The sequence below is a fragment of the Acinonyx jubatus genome, chromosome A2, assembly GCF_027475565.1.
Source record: "Acinonyx jubatus isolate Ajub_Pintada_27869175 chromosome A2, VMU_Ajub_asm_v1.0, whole genome shotgun sequence".
NCBI classification, from domain to species: Eukaryota; Metazoa; Chordata; class Mammalia; order Carnivora; family Felidae; genus Acinonyx; species Acinonyx jubatus.
Window position 1 is genome coordinate 129811961 of NC_069383.1, and position 21270 is coordinate 129833230.

General features: G+C 43.4%; 1 protein-coding gene across 13 annotated transcripts in view; it reads left to right on the forward strand.

Annotated features, from left to right (window-relative positions):
* The window catches only part of FRMD4B (FERM domain containing 4B), a 321646-nt gene that overhangs the window by 177179 nt on the left and 123197 nt on the right, over nt 1–21270 (forward strand). The window contains exon 1 of one of the 13 annotated variants that reach the window (XM_053219087.1): nt 12811–18303. The exons of 11 other annotated variants lie outside the window; for them this stretch is intronic. The gene's annotated coding sequence lies outside the window, so the exon portion shown is untranslated. Of the gene's footprint in view, nt 1–12810; nt 18304–21270 lie in introns of those variants that run through there. One more of the 13 variants, XM_053219086.1, reaches the window with a different exon arrangement.

The following is a 21270-nucleotide window of genomic DNA, read 5'->3' on the forward strand; positions in this document are numbered from 1 at the left end:
GGCAGGGCACAGCCTACAGTCTTCAGAGTTCTGATTCTGTATTCTGTCCACCACTGTGTTGTTTCTAGGAACAGCTGATTGCTTTGTCTAATTTCCAGCCTCTCTGAATTACATGCAACTGGGGTTATTTCTCGTGTATGCATTTCTGTCTTGGAGTACAAATGTGGAAACTACATCCCAGATGAAGTTTTGCTTCTTATTCACTGCTTACAACTGCTGGCAAAAACCAACAGGCAAGTGGGTGAAAGACCCCAAGAAAAGGAACCCGCTGTCCTGTCACTTTCACCACAAGCTGTAGTACTAGGTAACAACATACTCAAACACTTTCTCCTTGCTTTGAAAATATTGTAGGAACCTAAAAATATTAGTGAGTTCTTAGTGAAGGACTGTGTCAAGATCAGTTCAAGTAGGAGACCTTTGTTTTGTCCCTGATATGGATTTCACGAAACTCCAATTAAGACTTTTGGGGGGGCAGGGGGAGGGTGCCTGGGTGGCTCAGTTGGTTAAGCCTGTAGCTCTTGACCTCAGCTGAGGTCTTGATCTCAGGGTCATGAGTTCAAGACCCGTGTTGGGCTCTACACTGGGCATGACGCCTACTTTAAAAAAAGGATAAAGACTTTTTTCTTTTGCTTGATGTTGGAAAACTGCAACATTTTTTTTAAGTTTATTTATTTATTTTGAGTGAAACAGTGATCAGGAGAGGGGCAGAGAGAGAGGGAGAGACTCCTGAAGCAGTCAGAGCGGAGCCCAATGTGGGGCTTGAACCCACGAAACCGTGAGATCATGACCTGAGTCAAAAACAAAGCCAGACGCTCAACCTACTGAGCCACCCAGGTGCACCAAGAAAAACTGCAAACATTTTTGAATGAATAGCTTTTTAAACTAGAAAGATAAAGCTGAATATAGGCTAAAATATACATTAACATATGTTAATAGAATCTGGCAAGGATAGGCAGACAGTTTATCGTTCCAATAAAAGCAAGTGGAAAAAAGCAAGATATTGGGCACATTCTGTTTATTTTAGATTTTTTTTTTTCTTAAAGGAAGCCTTTGTAGATGGGGCTGTAAAGATAGGTTCATTTCTGTTCTCTTACACTGGTTTATTTTCTCTTTTGATTTTGTTTCCTTCTGTCCCTGGGAGTTACAATGAACAAGTATTTATGTTCAAGATTTTACTTAATGCCACCTTTTCAATTTGATGTATTTATATTCAGGTTTTCGAGGCAGGAATGGAATCAGTGAGAAACTGACCCTCCGTAATAGAAAATCTTTTTCTGATAGAACAGTGGGACGTAGCTGAACAGCACAGTGGACAGAGAGGGGCCTGGATTCCAGGTCTAACTCTGCCGCTTACTGATCTGCTCTGTGGCCTTAGGAGAGTTACTTCTTCCCATCCAGGCCTCCAGGTCCACATTTGTGGGTGTAGAAGTTAGACTAATGCTGAGGCTCCTTTCCACCTCTAATTATTTGTAGTTACTGCCCTGTCACCCAGAAAAATTGGAGCTCGGTCTGTCTGCTTACTCGCATCTCCCTCTCCCTCGTTCCTCTCTGTCCTCTCTCCTACTCCTCCACTCCCTTCTTTCTTCCTCTCCACTGATATTTTCCTTTTCGCCTGGAAAGGAGGTCAGAGCTTGTGCTCCAATGACTCAGGTGCCTGTAAGAGCCAATGGCAGGAGATGAGGGAGGAGCAGACTAAGGTTGGAGTTGGAAATGGTGAAATTACTGAACCTGGAATCAGACACTGAGATCCCCTCGAGAAAAAAATCAGAACCTTGCGAGTGGTGGATACAACTCTTGTACTGAGATGTAACGCTGCTCCTTGGACTCCAAATTCCTTAAAAGTCAACACATATCTCCCGGGTGTGTACTGCATCCATGATGGGCCAGGTGTGGGCTCACAAAGGTGAATAGATGCATCCACTACACTTATGAAGCCTCAACCGGCAGGAGAGTGAATAGGAAATCTCCAATGGCTCAGTAGCTCTTACAAGCTTCACTTGTATTTCATTTGCCACTCACTCTTGGGGAGTGTAAAAAGCTTTCGGCAGGAGGGGCGCCTGGGTGGCTCAATCAGTTAAGCGTCCGACTTCAGCTCAGGTCATGACCTTCTCCGTTTGTGAGTTCAAGCCCTATGTCGGGCTCTGTGCAGACCGCTCAGAGCCTGAAGGCTGCCTCAGATTCTGTTTCTCTCTCTGTGTCCCTCCCCCACTCATGCTCACGCACACTCTCTCTCTTTCTCTCGAATATAAACATTTAAAAAAAAAAGCTTTTGATGGGAAATGGCTGTGAGTAGTGGAATTTCATCTGTTTTTGAGGTCAAAGGGCTAAACTGACAAGGGTGTATTTAGGTAGAAGTCAGACAATGTCGACTGCAACAGTGACACCTAACATACCTAGCGGCCCACTGGTAAAAGTTCTGTTTTTGATGGGCTCTGTCTAAATGAAACCAGAAAGAGAGGAAGTGGTAAGAGTGCAGTGTTCTGCACCTTAGCCTGTAAACCCTGCTTTGCCACTTAGGAGCTGACCCTCTGATGGGGATCGTTACAATTACCTTATAAGGTTGTTGAGATTAGAGCTAGCCTCTGGCACTGAAGCCACCCCCAATAAAGGGCAATTAATATTAGCTAGTATATTATGATATACATTCTTATTATAGGTTCTTAATATATATTATAATGTCTAATACATTTTTATATATACATAATATAATATATTAACTTAATATTATTTAATAGTATTATTTTTCATGTAGCCCAAGTACAGGAAATAAAGTGTCATGGAAATAGACAGACAGCAGCAGAAGATAGGGTGTGCACAGTAATGAATGGGTAATTTTTTTCAGGGCCCTTTACGTTCACGGTAGCGTAAATATGAATCACTTATTCATCACCCCACATTTGGATCTCTGCACATCTTGCCATTGTAAGAATGTTTACCAGCCTTCCATCGTTTTGGACACATGGGGCTTACCCGACCCTGTAGTCATTTGTCTGGATGTCACTGGGCACAAGTTCACAAATCAGTAATTGCAGTGTGTCCATTGCAGCCTTCGACCTTGACCTTCAGGTCAAGTTGTCCACCTTTTAAAGGACCTGGTTCTAAATGACTTTAAGGATATGGACCCAATACAAATCTGATCAAAGTTATAGAAAGTCTTCCTGGCAAGATTCTCACCAACACATTTTGCTTATGTTGGGGGAAGGGACGATGTTTTCAAGCCTCTCTAACCTCATTAATAGACCTGTGAGAGGTCTGTGGATGCCAGCTAAAGAACTAGAATAAACAGTGTGTCTTTCAGAGAAATGGTGAGAAACGAGTTGGCCTCTGTGTGATGCCTAAGAAACGAGTTTTTCTGGAACTTTTGAGCACCTAACCTTGTTTTAGCCCCTACAAGTGTGGTGTCCTGGAATTGACACGGGCTCTGTAGAAGGGACTTAGAATCCAAGAGCGAGTCCTGCCGCCCCCTCCTCCTCGGCTGTTTATTCTGCTCCTCTGGGGACAGGAGTCGTACCTTTAGCAACAACCAGGGTGTGGAGGAGGCTGGCTCCATCTTGGTACTTGGCCTTGTGTTGAGTTGAGAGTAAGGTCACTCTAGCGGAACCTGAAGGTAATTGCTCTGTTCACCAGTAGAACAGCCATCTGGCTTCAGGGATTCATCTGAAAATCAGATTTGGCAGTTCGACGTAGAGTAACTGAACGTTGTTTGCGGAAACCGTGCACGTCCCCAAGCGCCCACCTCAAGCTGCAAGCACCCCTCTTTATTAGAACAAGTACTGAGCTCCTACACACCCACAAATCCTGCTTTGCATCATCCTCTTTTCCTTCTTTTTAAAATAAACTACTCATCGGGGCGCCTTTGTGGCTCAGTTGGTTAAGCCACGGACTCTTCCTTGGTTTCAGCTCAGGTCATGATCTCACGGTTTGTGAGTTCGAGCCCCACATTGGGTTCTGTGCTGACAGCTCGGATCCTGCCTGGGATTCTCTCCCTCTCCCTCTCTGCTGAAAAGCACAGTGCCTTTTCAGGGCGAATGCTACAAGCTAAGAAAGAGAGATTAAGAGGCGGATAGGGTCCCTGGAGAAAGACACCAGAAACAAAGTACATGGTTATTTAATCACAACTGTAAAAAGTACTACAAAGAGAAGTACAGAGAGCTAAAAGAAAAAGTAACACCGTATCAGTGACAGAGCCAGGAGCTATTCCAGACACGCTATATGCACCAGCTCATTTAAACCCAGAGCAAGACACCACTATTGTATCCATCACGCAGATCAGGAAAGTGAGTAACAGAGAGATGAGGTCCTTTGCTCGTAGCCATGCCGTTAGCAAATTAGCTAAATTAGGATTTGAGCCTCAAGCAGTGTGAGTCCCGAGTCTTTAATGGTAACAACGACACAATGGCTTCTACTACGATAAAATGACTTTTAGTCTATGTTTTTAAGGATAAATGGCATTAGATGGGCACTTGCCACCCTCTCTTGTGCTTTGAGGTGGGAAGACTATCACACAGAAGAAAAACTAGGAGAGAACCAGGTGGCTGGAGCCCCAAGAGGGAGGGAAGACTAGGCAGGAAGTGGGGCGGGGGGTGGGGGGAGGGTAGTAGGGGCAAGGCCAGGTGGACTGTGTAAGGGAGGGGAGCTTTCTTCTGACTGAATTCGATCAGTTCTGAAGTTAAACCCCCGCCCACTCCCACCATAAAGACCCTCTCGGGAGCCTATAATGTAAAGAAATCCAGGGGAGTTCTCCTGAGCTGACTAAATTATTTCAGATCTGCTTACTCTTATAGATAGAAAACAACCTGCTTGAGGATGTTTATGTGTGTCAGCCACCTGTCCCATTGGTGTCTTTTCCAAGCCAAACATGTTTTCTGCCTTTCCTGGGGCCTGCAGAACTACAGTGTTCCATAAGGGTCCACACAGCCACGTTGCCCCTGTGGCTGGTTCAATCATCATCATCATCATCATCATCATCATCATCATCATGGCTCACACTTTGTGGCTGATGCTGTGTTGGTCGCTTCCCGTGCATTCTGGTGTTTCAGCCTCAGATCCATGAGGTAGCCAGGTTCTGTTACTCTCCATACTTTTCAGATAAAGAAACTGATTTACTGGGGCGAAACACGACTGCCCAACGTCCGACCGGCAGAGTCAGGGCTGGCATCCAATGTCCAAGCCCACCCAGGCTTCACCCTACACCATGTTGCCTCCCCGTGCAGGGCACTTCTTATTTTACAGAAAAACATCCAACGTTAATGATAGAACCGATTCTCACGCTTGGGTTTTACATTAAGTTTCATTGTCTAGGCCAAAAGTTAGATTTCATAGGGAAAAACAAAACAAAACTAAATAGAACACCATGGATCTTCCCCATGACCTGAAGCAGCCTGTAAACATGTTACAGATTTACTAGCCCAAGAGATACTTTACCAGCCCACCAGCACCTGAATTAGCAACACTGGCCAAAAAAACCAGAGGGATCTCAAGGGGGTGGGGCATCTGTATTTGGATACTAACCAGTAGGTGTTTATAAGAGAGAAGTAAGAGGCAAAACAATAGTTTTAATAGGCATTGGGTGCAGACTGTGTGCCAAGCTCCGTGCTAAGTGCCTTACATGTATTCATTCATTTATTCCTCACAACTAACCTTTTGAAGTTGGTCATATTCATATCTCCATTTAACAGATAAGAACCAGAGGACTTGTTTCTCTTTCTTCCGCTTTTGTCCCTCTCTGCCCTAATCTCATAGTAACCAGATTTTTCTTGTATAGGTGTCCCCAGATCATGTCTCCCCTATACCTAAAAGCCTCCAATAGCCTTCCCCTGCATTTAAAATAAAGCCCGTGTTCCTTATGACAGCCCACATTGAAGTCAATGACACAGCCCAGTGTTTTTCAGACTTCTGCGTGTATCCGAGTGACCTGGAGGGCTTGCTAAAGCAGATGGCTGAGCGCCACTCTGCATTTCTAACAAGCTCTGGATGGTAGGGACCACACTTCGAGAACCACTGATGAACTCTGTGACCTTGTCTCCCCTGTCCTTTTCCTTTTGGTGGCCAAGCTCCAGCCACACTTGCTGCCATTTTTTTTTCTTTTTCTTAAACTGTTGAAGTCTCTGAGTCTCATCACTGAGAAGTGATGAGTCGTCACTCCCAAGGGAGTGAACCTTGGTTCTTGAGGGACAAAAAACAAAACAAACAAAAGAAAACCCCATAGACATTGCACTCCACCCAACAGGAATACAATATATCTGTGTTATCAAAATTTCACGGAGAGGGAGAGCACTAGGGGGGAAAATGTCTAGAGAGGATCCTTAAGAGTGCAATAGTGAAAAAAGTTGTGCCATGTATCTTAAACAAGGCATACTCCTGCCACAGGGCATTAGCACTTATTTGGCTGTCTGTCTGGAATGTTCTTTTCCCAGATATTCCCAAGACTAACTCCTTATCATTCCCATCACAGATTAAGTGTCATTTCCTCAAGTAGCCCCTTCCTGACAACGCTAACGTAGTAATTTTCTTGCATCACGTTATTCTGTGTTCTTGTTTTCATGGTCCTCAGCGTGATCTGAAATCATCCTGTGGATTGGTTGGTTTCTTTGTTGGCTGTCTCCTCTACTAGTGAGCCTATAAGAAAGGAGCTCCTTGGCTGTGTCCCTGCAGAATATCCCGACTCTGTGATAAATTCTGGCACCCAATGACAGCGTGATAACTATTTGTGAATCCCGGAATGGATGGTAATCACATACTGGATAAAATGGTCTCGCTGAGATCTGAAGCCGGGCATTCAGACTTTAGACCTTCGGCCTAAGTTCTCCTGAAACCCGAGGGCTGTTGACTGAAAGTACCTCATGGGAAGGATGCAGTCAAAATTTACTGGGCCCCGCAGATTACTCTGCTCAACCAGAGTTATCCAACAGGCAAGGGAAAGGAGCAAATTTTCCAAGGCTTTTTCCCAAATTACTTAATTCCAGTCCTATCACTTAATTTTCACCCCAGGTTATCACAGGCAGGAAGAAAAGGGCGGGGGGAGAAAATCCCATTCATTTGAGGTGAGGAGATCTGTGCTAAGGATTACAATTTTATCCTCCCATTTTACAAATGAGAAAATGATGGCTCAAAAAAGTTTAATCAAATGCCGAAGGCCACAGAGCCAGCAATTAAAGAAGCTGTGAAGCCCACCATTTTCTTTCTCTTTGTCTGGGACGTCGCCTTGAGGCTGACACACGTGATTATCCACTATCGTTAGAGGGTCGGCCATATCCAAGAGCCAACACACTCCACATCATTTCCTGCATCACAGAGAGTTCTACTGAACAGTGATGCAAAAGATTTGCCATTTTGGGGACACCTGGGTGGCTCAGTCGGTTAAGCGTCTGACTCTTGATTTCGGCTCAGGTCGTGATCTCACAGCTGGTGGGATCGAGCTCCGCATCAGACTCTGCTCTGATGGCCTCAGAACTTGCTTGGGATTCTCTCTCTTTTCTGTCTCTCTGCTTCTCCTCCTGCACGCGCTCTCTCTCTCTCTCTCTCTCTCTCAAAATAAATTAAAAGAAAATATTTTTAGAAACCTACAAAAAAAAAAAAAGATTTGCCCTTTTCACTTCTGCCCAGTCTTGATTAGGAAAGTGGGAAGGTCACTTAAAATGACCTATCTCATTATCTGTACACCAAAGAAGAATAATTTCTGATCACTTCCATTATGGCATTATATTTATTTGTCTGATTCCCCACCCACCAAACAAAAGGTACAGTTATTATTTTATCCCCAAGAGCCTGACACACAGTAGGTGGTCAAAAAATATTCATTCACTGCAAAGCAAACCAAATAAATCCATGAATGAAGCCAGCAAAATGGAGAGTGTTGGCAATTTGGTGGAAATTTGGTATTCTGTAATCAAAGGGAAGCAATGATAAAATGGAATACTATTGGGGTGCCTGGGTGGCTCAGTTGGTTAAGCATCCAACTTCGGCTCAGGTCATAATCTTGTGGTTTGTGAGTTCGAGCCCCATGTCGGGCTCTGTGCTGACAGCTCAGAGCCTGGAGCCTGCTTCAGATTCTGTGTTTCCCTTTCTCTCTGCACCTCCCCTGCTCATGCTCTCTCTCTCTCTCTCTCTGTCTCTCAAAATAAATAAATAAACATTTAAATTCTTTTTTAAATAAAATGGAGTATTATCCAGTTACAGGGAAAAAAAAATAGCCCAGGTTGCCTTCCATGCCATTTTCGTTAATAACTTAACCATTGTGGAGGCGGGGAAGGAGACACACATGAATCTCAGTAAGAACTGAGCGAAACATCACTTGCCTGTAGCACAAAAGGAAAGGCATTGTAATGGAACAAAACAAAGTTCTACAAATACTCCTAATTCCCAGCCACAATGTTTGTGGAAACCTATGGGTGACCTCTGCAGGTCCCCCACTTTCAGTCCCTGCCAGCACTGCAGGGGCCACTTTCTTTGTATAAATAAATCACGTCTCTTTGATAAAACTGTTCCCCGCTCCAGTGCCTTAAACCCTCTAGGACTCAAAAGGTGTCAGTAGTTAGAATAATAGTTCTCAAGCCAGAAAAACCAGGACTTTCATCACCAGGGCTGTTATAAAATTCTCCAATTAAAAAAAAATTTTTTTAACGTCTATTTATTACTGAGAGACCGAGCATGAGCAGGGGAGGGGCAGAGAGAGGGAGACACAGAATCTGAAGAAGGCTCCATGCTCTGAGCTGTCTGCACAGAGCCCAGTGTGGGGCTCGAACTCACAAACAGTGAGATCATGACCTGAGCTGACGTCAGATGCTTAACCAACTGAGCCTCCCAGGTGACCCAAAATTCTCCAATTTTTTAAAAGTGCATTTCTTTTCATTGACTTTAGTCTAAGAAAAGGCTTCAGGGATAGGCAAAGTGAGCACTTGAGGCAGCCAGGAACGTGCTGATGGAGCATTGAAGATTCCCAAAGGACCCATGGGTTGGGAGAACTGTATTCTTACAATTCTAATTTCCTGCTAATGAAAGTCTTCCCACTGTCAAATGCACAAGATGAAACATCGCATGTAGGAGCTAACATGTATTTTAGTTGTTGTTGTTTTCAACTTGACTCCTTAGTGAATATTTTGTAAAGGTCAGGAGAATGGGGCAGTAGAAAGCAGGAACTACGATCTAGAGTCTCGGCTCTGTCTAGCTGTGTGACCATGAAGAAGTCACATCCCTTCTTTGGAGGCTTCTGTGGCCTCATCTATGAAATAGGGACAGGACACTCTGGCACGTTAAAACTTGTAAAGTTTAAAAGAAAAAGTAGAAATGAAGGCACTTTGAAAGTTTAAGCACTGTAGACAGGAAAAGTGGCATTAGTACTAATATAATAGTAATTTATATTACTTGCTCCTTTCTCTGTGGTAGAGTTCAAGGGCAGAGTAGGACCTGCTTAGCGCCGGAACATGGCCTTTGAGAACATCTACCCTGAAGGAGTGTGTGTAGCAATTGCTTGGTTTTTATTAGTGAAAGGTATAATAATACTCTTAAAACGTGCATGTGCTCTGCTAAGTATTTTATGTATATTATCTCATATGACCCCCCCACCCCCAGCCCTAGGAAGTGGGTACTATTAGTATTCGCATTTTCAGATGGGGAAAACAAGGCTCAAAAGAAATAAGGTCACCTGAACAAGGCCACACAGGAGCTGAAGAGCAGAGCTGGGGTTGAAACCAAAGTCTGTCTGACTCCAGAGCCTATACTCTTGACCTTCACCCTTCCAAATAATACCCTGTATTTTAAAAAGTAACAATAGCTGCTTCTTATGGAATGCTTACCATGTGTGAGGCAAAAATATTCCCGTGTCACAGCAGCTACTCAGACAGTAGCTGAGTGGCTTGTCTGAAGTCTCCAGCCAGTTAGAGGCAGAGCCAGGCTGAGACGTTATATCCATCTGACATCTGCGGGGCTGTTCCCAAACCACTGCCCTGCACCCAGTGGCTAAGTGGGCAGGCTCCCCCCTGTGTTATCCCCCTGACTAAAGCAAGTAATGATGGAAAAGGCACTAGGAATTCCAGAACTTAATGATTTCCCGGTGAGTTTGCATAAGCTCCCATCCAGGCCGCTCTTTCCAGAAGCACCCATGCTTTTTTAAGTGACCCAGCCCCTCACCGCCCTCAGAGAGGCTATTCCAGAACAGCAAGTCCAAGCAGCAGTGCTGAGGCAGGGCCACAGGGGAAAATATTTGGTTCCCTGGATACAGCTGCATATGTTGGGTGAGATTTCCTCTCACAAGACTTGGTCCCTTCTGCCGGAGGCCGAGCGGAACTGAGATCCAAACGGCAGCAGTGCAAGCGGGGAGAAACTTGCCGACAGAGCATAATGATACATGCTCAGTTCTGCTTGTGAATGAAAAAGCTGGAAATGCCTTTCACCCATGCTGTAAGGTCACGGCGGCCGCCCACGGCAGGGAGAAGAGTTCCACTGGTTTGATAGATTCCAGAAAGATAGCACCACAGCTGGTTGCGATCTGGTGATTAACAGGCAAAGGAGTTAACTCACTTGCCAAGGAGACCTTGACAGAAAGAGGGAGAAGACTCAGAAGCAGAGCAGCAGATGGAAATAAAGGGAAAGTCATTCATTCCATACGTATTTATTAAGCCCCGCGATGGGCTCAGCACTGTTTCAGGAGCTAGGAGAGCAGCAGTAAATGAATCTTCCCTTCCAGTGGCAAGAGAACAGGAAAAGCAAACGGCCCTGAGCATTTGAAAGGAGTGCAGTCCTTGATCAGCAGACCCTCAGCAGTGAGCTTGTGTCCTGGGGATTTGGGGAGGTATCATACTAAGGTGTAACAGGTATCTTTTTTGTTGGCCTCTGTCTGCCAGGCTAGGTGCTCTGTTGGTAGGTATCATTAGTCCCATTTTATTTATTTTTTAATACTTTATTTCTGTTTTGAGAGAGAGAGAGCACAGGCGGGTGAGGGGCAAGGAGAGGAGGACAGAGGATGCAGTGGGGGCTCTGTGCTGACAGGGTGACAGCAGCAAGCCTGATGTGGGCTTCGAACTCATGAACCGCGAGATCATGACCGCTGAATTTCTCCAGGGTTATTCTGGTAAGTGTTTAACAAGAGGTTCTCTGGAGAAAAGGGCCCGGATGTATAGCATTTGCCAATTTCTGTGGTGTATATACTCTCACCTTGGCCGACCTCATGTTACCGCTGTTATCTGACTGGGAAGAGGTGAACAATAGCCTGCCGCCATTAAATAGTATTGCTGCCCTACTGACTCAGTAGACATAAATAACCTCATGAGCAAAGATAATCGTAAAACACAAATAACTGGAAAATGATGAGTTTTGAGCATTTATTACCTGTATTTTTTTTTTTTTAATAAGCTCCATGCCCAACGTGAGGCTTGAACTCATGACCCAGAGATCAAAAGTCACACGCTCCACCAACTGAGCCAGCCAGGTGCCTTTTATTACTAGTATTTTTAATGTGATTTATTTTGTTATAAGTTTATATGCTGTAATTTTTAATATTGGGTTGTGCTTAACAACCAGCTCAAAAATGAGACTGTAGGCTCTCATGGGTTGCCATGACACAAGTCCACATCACCATTGTCTCTCCTGAAAGATTCTTTTCCCCTCATTGTATTTTTCTAGTTCCGGCTCAAGAAATGGCTTATGGCTCCTTTTTCATATTTCCTTTGTCTCCTTGACCTGTGGCCTTCCACAGCTTTTTTGTTTGTTTGTTTCATTTTAATCACTGAAGCCTGAGTTAACCTCAAAAAAAAAAGGGGGCGCACCTGGGTGGCTCAGTCAGTTAACCATCCGACTTTGCCTCAGGTGATGATATCACAGTTCCTGGGTTCAAGTCCCGTGTCGGGCTCTGTGCTGACACCTTTCTCAGAGCCTGGAGCCTGCTTCAGATTCTGCCCCTCCTCCATTTGTGTGCTCTCTCTCTCTCTCTCTCTCTCTCTCTCAAAAATAAAGAAATGTAAAAAAAAAATTTTTTTTTTTTAAGAAGACTTAATCCCATTGAAAATGCAAGCTGCACTAAGTGACCAAGAATTTTCTTCACTAAATGTTAGAAGCCTGTAGGTTGAGAAGGGAGCGTTTTTTCCATGACGGTAAAATGAGTCCTGGACATTATGAGTAAGACATTTTCTACATTGTCCAGCACGTGCTTGACTTTTCTGTTTTCGCAATTTGGTGATGCTTTTCTAAATTCCCTACCCAAATGTGACTTTTCTACCAACCCAGCTAGTGCTCTGGAACCTAATACAATCCGTCTGTATTATTTATAAACTTCCCAAGGACTGATTTCAGCCTCTACTTGTACATGGACCACAAAGAACAAAGAGACTTTGAAAAGCATAAACCAGAGACATTCTAACAGGGGTTGGTGAAAAATGGAAGCAAGAAAGCTCCGACAATGAAAGTGTACTCCAAAACAAATGGAAAGTTGGTTTTGGTTTTCTAATTAATTTTTGTGCAGCTTTAGGTTTCCTGGGCAATAGACGTGATTTATGTGCTCTGTGGATGGCATACGTTCGGCCCAGATTTCTGAATGGGCTGTACAGTGAATAAACGGTACCTAGAATATCTTTCAATTGCCAAATGCTGCAGTTTATTTTTAAAATCCCTTCACCCGAGCTGTGCTTGTCTGAACGTTTACGTTTTTGAAAGACGCAGTACTTTCGCTCATTCCTACAGGCTGTTTTTCACGGGAGAAGAGAAAACTGACAGTTGGCAAAGCAGAAAGTTTCCAAACCACAGGGTGTCTGCTCCTTGCATAATCACCAAAGCCAAAATTTCCATTTTCTACAAGTTGATGGGAGAACTTCATTTCTGGTCGAACCTGAACTGCAGACAAAAGCTAAAATCCCCCACCCCAGCCCGTGGGCTGTGCTCTTGGCTTTTCTTGGTTACACTTGGTGACTTTTCCTGTTTACAATGTCCGTGTCCTCCCATTTTTTCTTTTCTTTTTCGACTCGATACTGTACCACGACTTCTAAAAATACAGCCTAACAACTGGTTTTAAGTAAAGAGGATGTTTCTTTCTGGAAAGGAATGGCGGATATATCCTGCATGGTTTTCTGAAAATAAACATTTGACGGTCTCTCATCGGTGCCTAACCTGAGTTTCTCACTGGAAAAGTGCAGAGTATTTCTAAAGAGAATCCTGCTTTTCATTGCAGCTTCGCCCATGACAGTATGTCACCTGTTTCCCCCACTTGCTGTTGGGTGAGCTCTTAGTTGAGTTTGCCTCAGTCCTTTAGTAGCTAGGAAGCATGGGGAAGTTGTTCTCAACTTCTTGGGGTCTCTACTCCTTCAGTGTGAAACGGAGGGCCAAAAATACCTGCTTCACAAGGTGGCTGTAAGAATTCAGAGCATGTCATGGATGTCAAAGCACATGACTCAGACATAACACTCATTTCCATTTCGTGTGGGTTGAGAACAAAAGCAGCCGGTCAGGCCCAAGACACCCCCTGGTCACAATCAGATAAGAAGCAAGGTTTATAAGTGTTTCCCCAGCTTTGGGTACCAGGGCAGCTAAAAATGGCAGTTTTGGGTTAGTCTGTTGATTATCCCTGAGAAATCAGAATGGCATTCATCTTCAGCTCTGGGTCGACCACTCTCTCCAGGGTTTAACTGGTAGATTGACTTTCAACTCAAATCTGACAGCTTGGCCTCTTAATAATCCAAGAGAACTTTTTCCTTGAGAAAAATAATTGTTTAAACAACTTAAAATAACCACTTACAGTTAACATAATAGCACGCAGCAGCTTACAAATCATTTCCACTAGTCATAGTACTCGGTGCACTAGAGTAAGAGTAAAGCTGATAATGCACTCCAGGCACTTAGCACAGACTCTAACACCTAATCTATAACCAATAAATAGAGCGTGTTACTGGTGATAGGATTATCATCTGTACTTTCGAGGTAGATTTGAGGTTCAACCTGTATTAATACAAGAGACAAACAAAGCTAAGTAAGATTGATTCTTATCATTCTCATTTCACAGGGGCAGAAACTGAGATTTAGAGAGATACCATGATATTGATGCCCTACTCTTAGTTAAATGGCAGAGCTGGGACACAATCCAGGCCTCCTGATTCTAAATCCTGGCATACCTCGCAGACACCGGGCTGGGGGCTCCTGATGGCCTTCAGCTCCAGATATAATAAGTAGTTTTGTTTCTTTTCCTTTCTTTCTTCCTTTGAAAGTTGGGCTTTCTTTTTGCCAGCCTTAAGAGATCAGGCTATAATCTGATAAGCGATTGTCTTTTATGAGACTGCCCTCCCCAGAGACTGTCTGCTAAAGCTGACCAAAATTCCTTGCCAGGTTTATGCCGGAGCTGCAGAAAATGGCTGTTCCCTGACCAGCCTTCCTGGTTTGCTTTTCTTCAGCCGCTGCCTGAAAGGAGTTTGCAGTTGAATGCTAATGTTCGGAAAACAGCGTTATCCCTTCCATCTGTAGTGGGTGCCTCTTGTCAAGAACAGTGGTCCAATATAAATTCTGTCTATCAATTTCCTAATTTCTCACACTTCCAGGGTAAGATACGGGTTGTACAGATGCTCAGAACTTAATTCCGTTGCTAGTTGAGCTATTTCAGAGCCCTTACAATAGTCTGAAAATATTTGTTTAATTGTTAATAATTTCTTTTCTTCCCCTTATGTCTAGAGCAGTTGTTCTCAACCAGGAATGATTCCCCCACTCCCACCCCCAGGAGACATTTGGCAATGTCTGGAGATATATTTGGTGGCCACAAGCAGGGTGGAGGTGTTACTGACATCTGGTGGGTAGAGGCCAGGGATGTTGCTAGACATCCTACAATACACAAGACGGCCCTCATAGAATTATGATGTCTATTCCTACCCAGAGCAGTGCTTACACTTTGAAAGTGCTCAATAAATATTAGTCGAGCAAATGAATGAAAACCTGTTTCAGACCGACACTATGTTAATGGCATTGTGTTCTAGACTGTATCTTAAGCCCAAAGTGTTGTGGAGTCAGACCCAAATAAATGATAAGCGTCATTGATAAATGTCATCCTGTGCCCAGAGCGTTCACATAAGCATGACAGAGCCAGCAGCCCAAGCAGGGGGAGCAGGGGGGATGAAGTCCATCCTGATGTTCAGTGAAAATCAATAACGAACATATAGACACTGTTTTTAGCAGCTGCCCGTATTTTTTTTTTTTCAGTTCAGGGCCAGGTGGTAGCCAAGAAATAGTGATTGCAAAAGCCTTGTGCCTCTTCTGGCCTCGGTGCCACATAGTGACCTGAGCCCGGAAAGTCTGGTTTGGTGAGTCTAAATGCGGCTCTTCCAGAACAGTGTTTTACTTGGTGGTCAAGATGATATGTTAAATGCCTCAGCTATGTCTTTTAACATATAAGCCCTATTAGATGGGAAATACCTTACAGCAGAAGTAATATAGCAGTGAAGGCCACAGATTCTGCAGTCAGAATGCCTGTGTTTCTACCTTTCTGAGACTCCTCCCATCTCTGTGCCTTTGTGGAGTTGGAGTCAGTCATTTACCTTCTTGGAGCCTCGATTTTTCTCATCCACAAAATGAAGCTAGTGTTGGAATCTGCCTCACAGGCTTGTTATGAAATGAATTCAGGGGCACGTGGCAGGTTCAGTCAGTGGAGCATGTACTTCTTAATCTTGGATCGTGAGTTCAAGCCCCACATTGGGAGTTGAGATTACTAAAAATAATTTAATAAGATGAAATAAAATAAAATAAAATAAAATAAAATAAAATAAAATAAAATAAAATAAAAACATAATTGAAAATGACTTTAAATAGCCCATGTAAATAAAGGAAAGGGCTCGGATTAGTGCCAGGCACGTGGTCAATGGCCATTAATTATTGTTAACATTTTTCCTAAGTCCGATCACTCAGTTACCCAGTTTTGTCTTTGGAAAACGGAATTTGCTTCTTTATCATTCTCGTCACCCAGCCAATTTTCCTTTCTCCCTTTGCTGCTTTTATGCCACCTGCCCCTCTCTCTCTCACTGCCTCCCTTTTGCCCTCTACTCCCAGTGAACCTACAAGACACACAGGAGTCCTGCTCCTATGCAACTAAGGGAACCTGAGATTCCACCCCAGTTCATAGTAACATGACCCAAGACAAGTTACCTAACCTCTCTGCACTTCACTTTTGTCATCTACAAAATCTAAATTGTAAAACTCTTCACCTCCTAGGAATGTAAGTAGCATGAGAGGAGAAACTTGCACGTGCACTCACATGACATAGTAAGTGGTTATAGAAGCTAGGAGAATTGTTCGTTGAGATTCGTAAAAGAGGTTCCCAATGATTGCACATTGGGAGGGTAGGCACCATCTTGAAAGAACTCGAAGGAAAATCACAGCTGACTCGGTATGGAGACATCTGTGTCAGTCTAGGCCATTCTCTGAACGGGAGTGTCAATAGCTCATATTCAGTCAACACCCAGAGATGATATAAAGGAGCCCCTGTTCAGCTAGGATTGACATCATTTGGGAGAAATATAAAACTCCATCCACTCAATAGATCCCAAAGTAAGAACGTCCTAGATACACCCTTCTACCTCTCTCCAGTTCTTCCAGAATATCTCATCTGATGAAGAGTTTAATAGCACACCTTGTTTTCAGGGTAGAAAGCTTGTTTGTTATGTAGAGAGTCTGTCTGGGCCAAGGCTTGGGAGGTGTTTCGGAACATCCTCACTTTACATTATGCTATGCAAATTTAAATCATTTGTGAACTTAATTCATTATTAACTGTGTCTATGTTCTGAGCAGTAAAGGCATTCCTTCACTCAGGTATTTATTGACCACATTCTTACCCTGCAGACACTGTTCTAGGCCCTGGGGATACAGTAGTGAACAAATCTATCAAGGTCTGTGCCATGAAATTTAACATTCTGATGGTGAAAAATAAGGACAGAGTGATGCCTGGGTGGCTAAGTGGGTTAAGCATTCGACTCTTGATTTTGGCTCAGGTCATGATCTCATAGTTCGTGAGTTTGAGCCCCACATCAGGCTCCTTGCTGACAGTGCAGAGATTCTCTGGGATTCTCTGTCTCCCTCTCTCTCTGTCCGTCCCCCACACTCTCTCTGTCTCTCTCAAAATAAATAAATAAGCTTTAAAAAAAAAAAAGATGACAGAAAAACAAAAAACTAACAAAAAGTATTAGCTATAAAGAAAATAAAGCAGCATGATATGAGAGAGTATCCAGTCTCCACTTTATTCTGAGGACAGTCCTCTTAGAAACAGTGGCTTTTGATTTAAGATCTGAAAGATGTGAAAGGACCTAATCATGCAATGACCCAGGGAAGGGCATTCCAGAGGAACAGCAAATGCAAAATTTCAAAGGAGGAACAACCTTTATTTTGAAAACGAAAAGAAGGCCAGTGTGGATGGTATGTTAGTACAAAGGCAGATGGCTTGGAAATAAAATTAGAGAGGGTAAGGGGTTGGTTGTGTGGACATTGTTGACAAGGTAAGGAGTTTGGGCAATTTTAAGAAAGTGAAGGGATTTCATCTGTATTTGAGAGGCATAGCCATGTGGAGTTTGGATCCTTACAGGACTCAAATAAAAGCATGGAGCCTGGTTAGACAGCCGGTTTTGCACATATCCAGGCAAGGGATGATGGTGAATTAGACTTCGGATGGGTCACCCCGCAAAAAATCCTGAAGAGTCATTTTTATGGGGTAGACCCTCTCATGTTAGGCTTTCAGAAAAGGTCAAAAGAACAAGAGAGAAGAAGAAAGAAAAAAAGAAAGCAGCTTGCCGCTTCCCTTACCAAGCTTTCATATTTCCTTGTTCCAAAGAACCACTAGTGCAAAACCCAAGCGGGGCTGAGGTTCTGGTCTTTTTCTGTAGTTGTGATTTCCTCTTACTTTATGAGTTGACCCCGGTTGTTATGAATGGTCCCACACTGCCCTATCTGGACTCGCCTTTGGATTTCTTACCAAGTCTTCCTCCTCTCTTCTCTCCTAAATCAGGTCGTGGTATTGGGGGTTGGGGGTGGGGCATTTTCACACAGACTTGAACCCCACTATGGGCTACAGGTCAGGGCCTCAGGGCACACCCCGAAGCCAGAGGTCTGGCCTGTGCCCAATTCTCACTTCCCTCTGCTCTTCCTCATTTGACCGGTGACCAGATGGACAAGGTCCTTCCACCAGCACCCAGCGCTTAGCATCAGAGGACCCGCTCCACCAACTGGGGAGCAAACACAGGGCAGCCACAGACTGAGGTGGGAGTTTTAATCCAGTATGTACGATTTTTAATCTTCATCTTCCTGGGGTTGAATGGAAGAGGAAGTGGCAGGAAGGGTATCAAATCTGTGTGGGTGGTAAGTGAAACTTTCTGAAGAGATGATTTTTTAATGTTTTTATTCCACGTGAGGAAGGGTGCCACTGGGGTGGGATCAAGCCTGAAAATGTTCGGATGGTGTCTGTGGAGTTCAAAAGTGATTCTGGGGGCGCCTGGGTGGCTCCATCAGTCAAGTGTCCGACTCTTGGTTTCAGCTCAGGTCATGATCTCACAGTTCATGAGTTTGAGCCCGGCATCAGGCTCTGCGCTAATAGTGTGGAAACTGCTTAGGATTTCCTCTCTCTCTCTCTCTCTCTCTCTCTCTCTCTCAAATAGATAAATAAACTTAAAAGAAAAAAGAAAAATGTTTAGGGGCACCTGGGTGGCTCAGTCAGTTAAGCATCTGGCTCTTGATTTCAGCTTAAATCGTGATCTCAGGGTTCAGGGTTCATGGGATCGAGCCCCTCACTGGGCTCCTCTCTGACAGCACAAAGCCTGCTTGGGACTCTCTTTCTCCCTCTCTGTGTCTCCCCCTGCCCCCCACCCCCACTCATGCTCTCCATCTCTCTCTAAATTAAAAAATAAAAATGTTTTTGATGGGAGAATAAATGAATTATAGGAAGGTTTATTAGCTATTTGTTAAATTTTAGGCAAATAAGGAGTATAATAATTGTCTTTGTCGAAGTGGTTTATTTCATTCTCAGGGGTATCAGATTGAAAGCTACCAGGACATTGCTTATGAGGCTCAGAAAGGTTAAGTATCTTCTCCAAGGTAACACAGCTAATAAGAGATAAAATATGATTTTGAGCCCAAGTCTGGCTTAGAATGCTTATGCAACTTACATCATTTCTCAGGCCGTGGTTTCCTGGTGCTTAAATTGAGGATGTCCCCCAAAACAAAACAGTACAAAACAAAATGAGGATGCCCCTTTCATAGGCTTGCATAGTAGTTGAAATACTATATGTTAATGAAGGTCAAGTGTCAGGCAGTTGGCCTGGTGCACAGCAGGCCCTCATTTGACATTGTTTTGTCTCTTCCCTGGTACCATGTGAACTTAAATAGGGGTTTGCTTTTTCTCATGACAGGACTCCTAGGAACCTGGCGGGTAATAAATTTTGGGGAAGCAGAGACCACAAACCCCATCTAAAGAGGGAGCTGCTCTGCCCTATCCTGGCCAAATGTTGCCATGGAGGACATCCAGCCCAGTGTTTCCAGATCATACCATCTACATTTTTAAGTGGCATCTTCTGATTTCTAATGTCATCAACTAAAATTTATTCATAAGCATTGTTCTGACAAAAAAAAAAAAATACATCCACAACTTTTCAACCTCTGATTTAAGCAAGTGACAAGGGCAGGCCTCTCTATTGCTTAGAGGTGATCAAAGCAGTACTCTGGCCTCCCCGAGGAGGCATCCTCCCACAGAGGAAAGGGCTCGGTGAATACTGAACATGGATGTGCCAGTATGGGCATAAAACTGTAGCATTTTTTCTCCTCCGGTTCATCTGCATTGCCGTTTTCCAGCTTGTCTTATGTGGCAACTTGTCCTTTCACCTACTGGGATGTTTGTTCATTCCCCAACCCCCCAATGTCAGCCTTTCTCTTGGCTGTTGTATTTGTTGATCAGTGATTATGAGTAGATGACTTCTCTATATTAATGATATCATGTGGGGAGTCCATCCTTTGGAAACCTTTTGTTCTGATTTAGGTATAGATACCTGTGGTATCTTACAAAGATGCTTTTAGTTGCAAGAAGCAGAATCTGACTCAAGTTAGTTTCAATAAGAAAGAAGAAGTGTATTTATTAAAAGAATACAGAGGTGTTTCATGGAACTCAAGAACAAGAATTCACCCGAACCAGCCGAAGTGACTACAAGTGACTAGAAAGATGTTAGGAACCCAGACAGCAACTCTCTCGAGCTTTCCCTTTCAGATTGCGTGATTTCTCTTGGCCCCGTCCAGCTGCTTGTCTCCTTCATTCTCTCTGCAGATTGCTTTCCTTTTTGTCCACACACCACAGCCCCTACAGCAACCACTTTCTCATCCTCTCCGACCCAATTCCAGATTCTCTGGACTGAGGCTCTGATTGGCCCAGCTTGAGTCAGGTGTCTGTTCCCTGGTCCAATCAGCTGAAGTCTGAGGCTGAAGGGCTAGGACCAAGTTGTACAAACATGGCCACCACTGACTGTGATTGTCATGAGATGGGCAGACATGCACATACACAAAAATACATTTACTATTTAATTCTCTAGGATAGAATTATGTGTTGACAAAAGGAAAATTCACTAGTCTGAGCAAAGGAAAAGGAAAAAGGAAAAAAGAAAGGAAAAAAAGATGCTTTTTTAAAATCAGGAAATAAAATTCATTTGGATTATGCGATAACAGAGTAACTTGAAATATTGTACGAGTTTGACATACTCCTTAATGGATTCATGTTGTATCAGTTGATCTTTTGAGTATTTGATTTTTCTCTTTCCATAGTACATGTTTTTGGGGTTTGTTTGTGTGGGTTTTACAAAAGAAGTAAAGTGATTTGAACTGACATATTTATTTCTTTCTTCCCACTGTATAGAAGAAGAGTATTTAAAAAGATGACTTTTTTTGTTGTAGTCCAGTTAGACCTTATTTTAAATCTTGCTCTGGCTTTTTTCTCACTCAGGTAATGTCCAATATAACAATATTCAAAGCAAACCATTTACTCTGAATTTTTTGAAAATATGTATATATCTATATCTGAACATACATGTAAAAACAGTGTGTATGGATTATCCTCAAACTCACAGGGTGGTGATTTCTATAGGTAAAATGATGTGTGGAGTGTGAGTTAGTGAAGGGGGATCTTTGTATTCTATGTATTGTTTAAATATTTGACAAAGAATATTTCCCAGTATTGCAATTATAAGTGACAATAAATATAATTAGAAATTTATGCTGATGGAGCGTCGCTCCTTATCAGGGAAATACAAATCAAAACCACACTCAGGTATCACCTCACGCCAGTCAGAG